Source organism: Oncorhynchus keta, chromosome 10 (assembly GCF_023373465.1).
Source record: "Oncorhynchus keta strain PuntledgeMale-10-30-2019 chromosome 10, Oket_V2, whole genome shotgun sequence".
In the NCBI taxonomy this organism is placed as follows: Eukaryota; Metazoa; Chordata; class Actinopteri; order Salmoniformes; family Salmonidae; genus Oncorhynchus; species Oncorhynchus keta.
Window position 1 is genome coordinate 13,571,411 of NC_068430.1, and position 12,789 is coordinate 13,584,199.

At 40.5% G+C, this 12,789-nt stretch overlaps 1 protein-coding gene across 6 annotated transcripts in view; it reads right to left on the reverse strand.

Annotated features, from left to right (window-relative positions):
• Positions 1-11,557, reverse strand: part of LOC118388238 (transcriptional enhancer factor TEF-5-like) — an 88,162-nt gene extending 76,605 nt beyond the window's left edge. For all 6 annotated transcript variants that reach the window (XM_035777090.2, XM_035777088.2, XM_035777086.2 and 3 more), the window contains exons 1-2: positions 11,389-11,557; positions 10,933-11,077 (exon numbers count right to left, since the gene is read on the reverse strand). The gene's annotated coding sequence lies outside the window, so the exon portion shown is untranslated. The remainder of the gene's footprint in view (positions 1-10,932; positions 11,078-11,388) is intronic.
• Positions 11,558-12,789: the final 1,232 nt, after the last annotated feature.

Genomic DNA, 12,789 nt, shown 5'->3' on the forward strand with positions numbered 1-12,789 from the left:
ACAGGTACACCTCCAATCGACTCAAATGATGTCAATTAGCCTATCAGAAGCTTCTAAAGCCATGACATACTTTTCTGGAATTTCCCAAGCTGTTTAAAGGCACAGTCAACTTAGTGTATGTAAACTTCTGACCCACTGGAATTGTGATACAGTGAATTAATTATAAGTGAAAGAATCTGCCTGTAAAAAATTGTTGGAAAAATTACTTGTGTCATGCACAAAGTAGATGTCCTAACCAACTTGCCAAAACTATAGTTTGTTAAGAAGAAATTTGTGGAGTGGTTGAAAAACAATTTTTAATGACTCCAACCTAAGTGTATGTAAACTTCTGACTTCAACTGTATATACGCTGTAATATTGGGATGCAAACTTAGAATTTAATACATTTAAACTCTATACCTGACATGGTACAGGTGTCTTCTTTTAAGCCCATAATCATGTGTGTGAGGTGTATACTTTTGTTTCAAAGTAGATTTGTTAACGACTACCAAGAAACACTGTGTGATCCTGATTTAGCCCATTGCAGTAAAAGGTTAAATTAAGTTTCCCAAATTAATATCCTTAATGATACAACTAATATGTATGCACTCTTGAGGCCTGAGTTAGATGTTATACCATGTTGTAAAAAAAGGCCAGTTTGCTCTGAGGCTCTATCTGTGTGTTTGCAACAGTCACAAGTGGTATTTGTTCAGACCTCTGTTGACAGAAAGGTAAGTGCCACCATTTGGAAGACCACTTCTGGGGATGGTGCTAAAAGGCAACCAACGTCTGCACAAATGGGCAGAGCTCATTAGTCATTCTTCTGTGGCTTCACCACAAACCAGTGAAGTAGGGTTGTCCCGACAAAAAAAAAACTTGGTCGACCTAGAGTCATCTGTTTAATAAAATAAACTATATGTATGCTACTGGGCTTGTCTGATGCTTTAAGCATACAGTGATTAAATAATTAAGACACACAAATGACTCAATATGGAACCAGAAATCAAGATAGCCTAACCAGAAGAAGATAAAAACAGTTCCCGACCCTCCTCCTACCGCTGCTGCTGGCCTTCACATATTCTGCTGTTATGCTCCTGTAGTTGCCTGTAGATAATAGGCCACTTTATCTACCGATCTGCGTGCCAGTTATGATTTTGCAACAGTATGCAAATGTTTGTGGAACAGTTTCATTTAATTTACAATAAAGTATTTGTATCTCAAAATCCTTATCATGTGGTTAATCAAAATTCTAAAAGAAACTTATATTGCCATTAGCAACTATGTAAAAATAGCCTACATAAAAGCTAACCAATAAAAACATTGCTGACTGTATGTAGAAAATATCCTGATAAAAATAAATAGACTATAAATCACATTGGTTATGCATGGCCTGTCTGCAAGGAACTTGAGGAACTATTGTCATTCTCAATGTATGTAAAAACAGACTTTGTTTTCTTGCTGTTTGAGATGAACAAAAACACAAATATTATAGACTCTGTTTATATTGCAGTACAGAAAATAGCCCATTTTATTCATGACCATTAAAACCACAGTTGTGGCAACATAAAAAATATTTCCCTGATTACATTGTTAAATTACCCAAGAGAGTGACACATAACGTGTAAAATGCATGAAGATCTGAGTGAATGCCTGGACAGTAGCTGTGTTCTAATTTAATATGAAATAGCCACATCATCACCCCCCAAAGGGCTATTTGACCAAGAAGGAGAGTGATGGAGTGCTGCATCAGATGATCTGGCCTCCACAATCACCCCACCCCAACCCAATTGAGATGGTGTGGGATGAGTTGGACCGCAGAGTGAAGGAAAAGCAGCCAAAAAGTGCTCAGCATAAGTGGGACATCCTTCAAGACTGTTGGAAAAGAATTCCAGGTGAAGCTGGTTTAGAGAATGCCAAGAGTGTGCAAAGCTGTCATCAAGGCAAAGGGTGGCTACTTTGAAGAATCTCAAATATAACAAATATTTTGATTTGTTTAACACTTTTTTGGTTAGTACATGATTCCATGTGTTATTTCATAGTTTTGATCTCTTCACTATTATTCTACAATGTAGAAAATAGTAAAAATAAAGAAAAACTCTTAAATGAGTAGGTGTGTCCAACCTTTTGACTGGTACTGTATATTATCAGCTTTTGCATTGGAAAATGACATGTTGTAAGTAGGGCTGGGAAATATCAGGGACATCACAATACGATATTATAACAATACTTATGTGCCAATTTGATATGTATTGCAATTCTCACGATTCTTACAATTCTATATGTATTGCAATTCGATTCTGTGGTTTTATTGCAATTCGATGTTCCAAATATGTCTGCTGCAGAAGGCCAAGAGGGAGCCATGAGAAAACAAGTTTTGATCAGTCATGGAAATAAAAACGCTAAAGACAAATTGGCTCCCTATTTAAAAAATAACATGGAGAGCAAGCTATGAAGGAATAATAATGCAGTATGATGCAGGTACAGCCGAGCAAAAATAATATTGCGATATTGACAAAACGATATGATATCTCGTCAAAAATAATATCTTCGAGATCTAACTGTATTTTTAATATCTGCACTTAACAGTCTTACCTCCATTCTGTTCTGAAACAAAAGCCCCTGCTCAGTGCTTGTTCACGAACCTGGGATGGAACAGGTTAATTAAATTATTGCTTCAACCGATGGCCTGAGGAACTACAGCAAGGAAGACCAACAAAGAAACGAGTCACTTTAACAGGATATTGTTCAAATAATCTAATAATTGACCAGGATCCTTAAAGCAGACAGGCCTTTTGCTTTCAAAGTAAAGCTGCAAGATGTAAAACAAATACTTAGCCCATGGAATAGATTCAGAGTGAGTTGCAGTGTTGCAGTTTGTTTGAGAAGAGCTGATTGGGACTGAGAGCAAGAGCACTAGCCCACTACATGCATGTTGCATAAACACACTGAGAACAGAGGATCTGTTACAGCAGCAGATGTACCCTCCTCTTCTCCATCCCCATCTAAAATATCACACCTTCATTCACCAATGATGCTTCCATTACTTTATTCTATTTCCACATGTTCAGAGAGAAAGTATTTTGGTCCAGCTTTGTAGATATTAAAGGGTATTAAGTGTGATCAATCTTCAATCTCAACTTTCACCCAAGTGTTCACGTTGGATTACAATCAAATGTTATTGGTCACATACACATATTTAGCAGATGTTATTGAGGGTGTAGCGAAGTGCTTGTGTTCCTAGTTCCAACAGTGCAGTAAACAATTCTACCACAGGAAACTGAAATCAACAACATGTAACTTCAAATTATGTATGGTCTGATGGGTTCTGTTTTATAACGGACCACCCAAAATAGGTAAAGACAATACTTTATTCCCCTGGTTTCATTTCACCATGTTTTGCCAGTAAGTGTATAAATGATTAATAACGGCCACAAAACTGTCTTTTACTTGTTTGTGCATGTAGCTCCAATTACTTCACTGTCAAGCCTAAAAAAAAGGGTCCCAAAAGGGTTATTCGGCTGTCCCCATAGGGTAACCCTTTTTGGGTGCAGGTAGAACCCTTTTTGGTTCGAGGTAGAACCCTTTTGGGTATCCATATAGAACTCTATATTGAAAGGGTTGTACATGGAACCAAAAAGGGTTCTGCCTGGCACCGAAAGGGTTCTACTGGAACTCAAAAGGATTCTACTGGAACTCAAAAGGGTTCTACTGGAACTCAAAGGGGTTCTACTGGAACTTTAAAGGGTTCTATGGGGACTGCTGAATAACCCTTTTAGGTTCTAGATAGCACCTTTGTAGGGTAAAATATGCCTGATTGTTTTTTTGTTTGGTTGCACTATTGGTTGCACTACTGGTTGCACTATTGGATGCACTACTATGATACAAAGCAGGCTGCACTATAATATGTGGGCCAGACAGCTTGCGCCCTGGCGTCTGCCATCCAGCACATGTTGATTTTATCCACGAACACCAGACGCAATCAGGACAACCAGGTTGAAATGCCAACTATATTAGCTAGCTATCTTGCTGTTGCTCGCTAATTTGTCCTGGGATACAAACATTGAGTTGTTATTTTACCTGAAATGCACAAGGTCCTCTACTCTGACAATTAATCCACAGATAAAAGGGTAAACCGAGTTAGTTTCTCATCATCTCTCCTCCTTCAGTCTTCTTCTTCTTTGGACTGTATATGGCGGTTGGCAACCAACTTTAAGGTGCATTACCACTACCAACTGGACTGGAGTGTGGACCTCAGTTCACCTTTCAATCACCCATGTGGGCATATGCTCCTAAAAAACAATGAGGAGATGGCAGAGGCGTGATTCGCAGCGTGTCAATCCTCACAAATCAAACCAAGTTCTATTTTAGCTACTGGCTACGCAGAAGATAGTTGATGTGCGCAAGCAGTGTGGGTGCAGTGACTGAAGAACATGTATGTGTAAATATATATATCGATCAGACACGCGACGCGAGCGGTGTAGTCAGCATGTAAGGCATCACCTCTAATATATGAAAGTATACTTAACAAAAGTATGCACACAACATGCAACATTACATAAGGAAATACAGATATGCATCTGTTAGACACAGATACCGTAAAAAAAAGTAGGGGTGTGGATCAGAAAACCAGTCAGTATATTGTGTTACCACCATTTTATTATTATTATTATTTTTTATTTCACCTTTATTTAACCAGGTAGGCTAGTTGAGAACAAGTTCTCATTTGCAACTGCGACCTGGCCAAGATAAAGCATAGCAGTGTGAACAGACAACACAGAGTTACACATGGAGTAAACAATTAGCAAGTCAATAACACAGTAGAAAAAAATGGGCAGTCTATATACAATGTGTGCAAAAGGCATGAGGAGGTAGGCGAATAATACAATTTTGCAGATTAACACTGGAGTGATAAATGATCAGATGGTCATGTACAGGTAGAGATATTGGTGTGCAAAAGAGCAGAAAAGTAAATAAATAAAAACAGTATAAAAACAGTATGGGAATGAGGTAGGTGAAAATGGGTGAGCTATTTACCTATAGACTATGTACAGCTGCAGCGATCGGTTAGCTGCTCGGATAGCTGATGTTTGAAGTTGGTGAGGGAGATAAAAGTCTCCAACTTCAGCGATTTTGCAATTCGTTCCAGTCACAGGCAGCAGAGTACTGGAACGAAAGGCGGCCAAATGAGGTGTTGGCTTTAGGGATGATCAGTGAGATACACCTGCTGGAGCGCGTGCTACGGATGGGTGTTGCCATCGTGACCAGTGAACTGAGATAAGGCGGAGCTTTACCTAGCATGGACTTGTAGATGACCTGGAGCCAGTGGGTCTGGCGACGAATATGTAGTGAGGGCCAGCCGACTAGAGCATACAAGTCGCAGTGGTGGGTGGTATAAGGTGCTTTAGTGACAAAACGGATGGCACTGTGATAGACTGCATCCAGTTTGCTGAGTAGAGTGTTGGAAGCCATTTTGTAGATGACATCGCCGAAGTCGAGGATCGGTAGGATAGTCAGTTTTACTAGGGTAAGCTTGGCAGCGTGAGTGAAGGAGGCTTTGTTGCGGAATAGAAAGCCGACTCTTGATTTGATTTTTGATTGGAGATGTTTGATGTGAGTCTGGAAGGAGAGTTTGCAGTCTAGCCAGACACCTAGGTACTTATAGATGTCCACATATTCAAGGTTGGAACCATCCAGGGTGGTGATGCTAGTCGGGCATGCGGGTGCAGGCAGCGATCGGTTGAAAAGCATGCATTTGGTTTTACTCGCGTTTAAGAGCAGTTGGAGGCCACGGAAGGAGTGCTGTATGGCATTGAAGCTCGTTTGGAGGTTTGATAGCACAGTGTCCAATGACGGGCCGAAAGTATATAGAATGGTGTCGTCTGCGTAGAGGTGGATCAGGGAATCGCCCGCAGCAAGAGCAACATCATTGATATATACAGAGAAAAGAGTCGGCCCGAGAATTGAACCCTGTGGCACCCCCATAGAGACTGGCAGAGGACCGGACAGCATGCCCTCCGATTTGACACACTGAACTCTGTCTGCAAAGTAATTGGTGAACCAGGCAAGGCAGTCATCCGAAAAACCGAGGCTGTTGAGTCTGCCGATAAGAATATGGTGATTGACAGAGTCGAAAGCCTTGGCGAGGTCGATGAAGACGGCTGCACAGTACTGTCTTTTATCGATGGCGGTTATGATATCATTTAGTACCTTGAGTGTGGCTGAGGTGCACCCGTGACCGGCTCGGAAACCAGATTGCACAGCGGAGAAGGTACGGTGGGATTCGAGATGGTCAGTGACCTGTTTGTTGACTTGGCTTTCGAAGACCTTAGATAGGCAGGGCAGGATGGATATAGGTCTATAGCAGTTTGGGTCCAGGGTGTCTCCCCCTTTGAAGAGGGGGATGACTGCGGCAGCTTTCAATCCTTGGGGATCTCAGACGATATGAAAGAGAGGTTGAACAGGCTGGTAATAGGGGTTGCGACAATGGCGGCAGATAGTTTCAGAAATAGCGGGTCCAGATTGTCAAGCCCAGCTGATTTGTACGGGTCCAGATTTTGCAGCTCTTTCAGAACATCTGCTATCTGGATTTGGGTAAAGGAGAACCTGGAGAGGCTTGGGTGAGGAACTACGGGGGGCGGAGCTGTTGGCCGAGGTTGGAGTAGCCAGGCGGAAGGCATGGCCAGCCGTTGAGAAGTGCTTATTGAAGTTTTCGATAATCATGGATTTATCGGTGGAGACCGTGTTTCCTAGCCTCAGTGCAGTGGGCAGCTGGGAGGAGGTGCTCTTGTTCTCCATGGACTTCACAGTGTCCCAGAACTTTTTGGAGTTGGAGCTACAGGATGCAAACTTCTGCCTGAAGAAGCTGGCCTTAGCTTTCCTGACTGACTGCGTGTATTGGTTCCTGACTTCCCTGAACAGTTGCATATCACGGGGGCTATTCGATGCTATTGCAGTCCGCCACAGGATGTTTTTGTGCTGGTCGAGGGCAGTCAGGTCTGGAGTGAACCAAGGGCTGTATCTGTTCTTGGTTCTGCATTTTTTGAACGGAGCATGCTTATCTAAAATGGTGAGGAAGTTACTTTTAAAGAATGACCAGGCATCCTCAACTGACGGCATGAGGTCAATGTCCTTTCAGGATACACGGGCCAGGTCGATTAGAAAGGCCTGCTCACAGAAGTGTTTTAGGGAGCGTTTGACAGTGATGAGGGGTGGTCGTTTGACTGCGGCTCCGTGGCGGATACAGGCGATGAGGCAGTGATCGCTGAGATCCTGGTTGAAGACAGCGGAGGTATATTTGGAGGGCCAGTTGGTCAGGATGACGTCTATGAGGGTGCCCTTGTTTACAGAGTTAGGGTTGTACCTGGTGGGTTCCTTGATGATTTGAGTGAGATTGAGGGCATCTAGCTTAGATTGTAGGACTGCCGGGGTGTTAAGCATATCCCAGTTTAGGTCACCTAACAGAACAAACTCTGAAGCTAGATGGGGGGCGATCAATTCACAAATGGTGTCCAGGGCACAGCTGGGAGCTGACGGGGGTCGGTAGCAGGCGGCAACAGTGAGAGACTTGTTTCTGGAGAGAGTAATTTTCAAAATTAGTAGTTCAAACTGTTTGGGTATGGACCTGGAAAGTATGACATTACTTTGCAGGCTATCTCTGCAGTAGACTGCGACTCCGCCCCCTTTGGCAGTTCTATCTTGCCTCGTGCAAAGCGACACATCTCCTTCGCATATAGTTGATCAGTCTTTTTATTGTGGCCTGTGGAATGATGTCCCACTACTCTTCAATGGCTGTGAAAAGTTGCTGGATATTGGCGAGAACTGGAACACGCTGTCGTACACGTCGATCCAGAGCATCCCAATCCCCATGCTCAATGGGTGACATGTCTGGTGAGTCTACAGGCCATGGAAGAACTGGGACATTTTCAGCATCCAGGAATTGTGTACAGATCATTGCGACATGGTGCCGTGCATTATAATGCTGAAACATGAGGTGATGGCATTGGATAAATGGCACAACAATGGACCTCAGGATCGCGTCACAGTATCTCTGTGCATTGAAATTGTCATCAATTGTGTTCTTTGTCCATAGCTTATGCCTGCCCATACCATAACCCAACCACTGCCACAGGGCACTTTGTTCACAACATTGACATCAGCAAACGACTCATCCACACGACGCCATTCATATGTTGTTGTTGTGAGGCCGGTTGGACGTACTGCCAAATTCCCTAAAACGACGTTGGGAGGCAGCGTATGGTAGAGAAATTAACATTTTATGATTTGGCAACAGCTCTGGTGGACATTCCTGCAGTCAGCATGCCAATTGCACGCTCCATCAAAACTTGAGACATCTGTGGCATTGTGTTGTGTGACAAAACTAGTGTGGCTTTTTATTGTCCCCAGCACAAGGTGCACCTGTGTAATGATAATGCTGTTTAATCAGCTTCTTGATATGCCACATCTCTCAGTTGGATAGATTAGCTTGGCAAAGGAGAAATGGTCATTAACAGAGACATAAACAAATTTGTGCACAAAATTTGAGAAATACGATTTTTGTGCATATGTAAAATTTCTTGTATATTTTATTTCAGCTCATGAAACATGAGACCAACACTTTACATGTTGCATTTATATTTTTGTTCAGTGTGATTCACCAGACACACTTCCCTGTTTTAGGGTATAAACTCCAGAGTGGCACAGCGGGCTAAGGCACTGCATCTCAGTGGTGGTACTACAGACACCCTGGTTCGAGTCCAGGCTGTATCACAACCGGCTGTGATTGAGAGTCCCATAGGGCAGCGCACAATTGGCACAGCGTCATCTGGGTTTGGCCAGTGTAGGCTGTCATTAACTGACTTGCCTAGTTAAATATATATATATATATTTTTTTTAATAAAAACAATTCCAAAAATGTCCCTTCAACCTATTGACTCTATGTCCCTCTGTCAGAATAAATACTGTTTCCCTATACTGAAACTCATATTGCCACAATGCTCCAACAGACATCACACACTACACTTACTATATTATAGCTGGAGTACTAGTTCTATTAGGCAACACTTTTATCACAATCTCAACCAAATACTGTATGTCAACTTCAATCTGTACTGGAGACTGTATAGGCAAACACTGGTCTATCTCTTCGAGAGTCAGAGAAGGTGCAACTGTGACTGGGAGTGTCTGCAGTGCTTCAACAACATGGACTATCCAGTCCATCTGAAAGATTTCCAGCTGGGCATACAGGATACAGATGACCTGGAACTAGCGTTTGGAACTCTGTATCTGTGTGATGCTTTACTTAGGATTTATTATTGTTGTTCTTCTGTCAACTGTGTTCGTATGTCAATTATAAAAAAGCCCTAAATTGTGATTTGGTGTGATTGCTTCGTATCGTTTGACCAAATGGTGAGTGACTGGCTGTATCTTTCGAGTCGTGTCAAATATTTTGTAATAATCTGTTCTCGTTTCAGAGTGAATGGCTGATTTACCATTTGAATGTAACGTAGGAAAGTTTGACAGTCTGAGATATAACAAAGACACAGAACATGCCTATAATGTCAACCGTAAATGTTAACAGGCTATTAAAATTACATAGCGAGAAACCTGAAAGACAACATTCTATTTTTTGGCCAAACCTTTTGAATGACACTGAATGTGCTGTAGCATTGTTGTGTACACGTGTTTACACGATTGTTAAGAAAGAACAACAATAATAAATCCTAAGTAAAGCATCACACAGATTTTTGTATTTCTAATAAGCAAAACAGGCAAAGTCTGTTTACCCAATCTTAACCAACAGCACACCATGAACATGTGATGCTTGAAGAGGTATTTCTACAGTCATACAATTAGAATTAGAATTATAAATCATTTCCATGCATTGAAAATCCTAATATAAGGATTTACAGTGAAACATCACTGGTCCCTGTGGAAGAGATGAAGAAAGATCCACAACTCTAAAATACAAACCCCTTACTTAAACATTATTTACCCATACAACAGAAAGGATGGTTGAAAGAAACTGTTGGAAAGAATACGGTTTTCTTGAAATACCGTCAGTAGGCTACCGCGAAATGTTTTGATTAGAAATCTGCACTAATTTGGCAGTCCAAACTGTTATTAAAGTGAGATGATGATGCATCTAATTGTCATGTAGCATACATGTATGGAGCATTGACACAGCGGTAATAGGGTTTTTACCTGAGACTCTAAACTATTGGATGATATCATTTCACAAGTATTAATAAAAATACTACTGTCCATTTGTCAGACTGTTTAGACTGTGGAGTAGTGTCTTGAAACAACATGTAACATACTAGAATCCTTCTCATCAAAGTCAGTAAGGGATACACATAAATTAATAATGCATCATTCATTAAGGCACATCCAAATAGAAATGAATACTAAATAAAAAAATTAAAACAGACGTTTAATGTGTTTTGGACAAGAATAGAAAATACGTTCCATGTGTCCTAAGTAAATCTGAAAGTTTGTAGACAACAGTGCGTGTAGTGGGTGTTCTGGTGTGTGTCCTAAGTGTTATGATATGATTGCTATATTTAGTCTCTGTTGTATATTTAAATATATTATTAACATGCATAAATAACCATGTCAAAATGTAGCAAGATCAGCAGTATATATGTGTTGCGTGAAACTGAGATTAGTTTGGTCAGTGTTTCCATTTTCTGAAGAAAAAAAATGTAAACCTGTATTGAACACATAACATAATAGATTACTGTAATAAGATGAAGAATACGATGAAATAAATGTGTATTATTGACCTCGGCCTTGTAGCGCGTATATGTTTTTGGTTAATTGACACAATATGTTTTTGGTTACTGAAATGTCAACTTCTAAAGATGCAACAGCAGCTAGCAATATGCAATGGTTGGGGGGCTCGTATATGGCCTCTTCTCTTCGACACAATGTTACCAAATTGGGTGATTCACTTACCTATGGGGTGCAGTAAAACAGCGCGTAAAATATCGAGTTATGTATTCCTCCAATTTGCCTTTTTCTGTCTGTCAATCCTCGGGTATGTAAAGACTTGATTCTTATGGAGAACAAGTTAGGAGGAAAGTGATCAGGATCCAAGCAGCTGTATGAAAAAGAAAGGAAACATGCTTGTTGTCCCATAGTTATGACAAAGAAAGCATTAGCCTACTAACGTCTTATGATTGTCAATGAGTAGAGTCAATAAAGTTCAATCTTAGCAAAGATGTCCTGCACACAAAAAAAGTCACACACAATTTATATAGCCGATCAATCCGTTATTTTTCTTCCTTCCCAAAGGCAAGGAGTTCCATGGAAAAATGCAAAAAATGACAATGATCTGAAAACTTCACCATGAGAGCATGAAAACTTCACCGAAAGCTCTTAAACAAAGGGAACAAATTCATGCTTACTCACCTTTTTTTGGAAGTCACCCCTCCTGACAAAAGCGAAGATAACTTACTTATTTTTATACTATATATTTTTTTGGCGCCTTATAGTTTTCAGTAATATTTCTCCTGGTTTGACAGTGTAAGTGGAATGTTAAGTATGACTTTGGTATGAAATCAATGAACGCACTACACTGGAAAACGAAGAAAAAAACGTTCAAGGAGGAGCCATTGGGTACCGTCAATCAAAATACTTGGGGGCAGTGCCTCCACTCAAATCTCCACCCCCATGACTTTTACTGCAGGATATTCCAGAGAAGTCTTTATCAATATATAATTATTCTTTGAAGTTGCCTTTTGTTCTCTGGCCGTGCCACATAAAATGACAACATATACTATGCAGTAACATGTTTATAGTATCAGTAAATATCACATGACTTGTTTTGCTCAATGTGAAACTTTCTATGTCTATTATTGGACTACTTTGCTACAAAGCCAGTGGAATAGATAATGCATACAAAATGAAGTGTTATATGAGACCTGTAGGCTACAATTAATAAAGTAATAATAATTACAACAACAATATTAATAATAACACAACAACAACAATAATAATATCATTGTTAATTTAGTCTAAACAAACATTAAACTTAATGCTTATTATTATTATTATTATATTACTGTTTGTTTCCTGCCGAGGAATTTACACATTCCACTGAAGTAAGGTCGAATATAGGTCGAAAATGTCATTATGCATGTCAAGAGTGTCAAACTCCATGATGTAAACCCTTTCAAGGTTCGAATTCATGAAATGTTTTAGAAGCTTTCATTTGAACATGTATACATATTCACATCTGACAATAGAATAGCTCCCTCTGTTGGTAAAAATAATGATTTCGATTGTTGGCATTGGAATTCGGCCTACGTTGCTAATAGGATTGGTTGCTGCTTAAAATGTTTGTTTTTTAAGTAGCGTTCCTCTAGAGAATTACAGACGACAAAAGAAAACGTGTGGGTGAAACAACAACGTCATAGTCATAACTCGCTCTGTTAACTAAACATGGACACTTCAAGAAGACAACTTTCTGTGAAGTCAACTCTGAGGAAGTGTGCACATTGTCCAAAAAACTTGTCTGTGATTAGCTTCATTGCCTCTGCGAGTTTGGACAACTGCCGGAGCAGGTTCGGGCAGAGAGCACACCTTCTTCCACTTGCTCTCAGGATCCTCAGCTGTCAGCCCAAACAGGTTTTTCCTCCTAAAATCAAGTTTCTTCTCTTACCCCACATTTTGTAAGGCAACAACATCTACAAAACAGTACGACTGTCTCAGAAAACTAGAAAACGAACAACTGATTCATTTGAAACCAGTGTTCTGCTGCTGACTGCTGACATTGTGTCATAAAGCATTGTCATTCAAAAGCAAGATGTC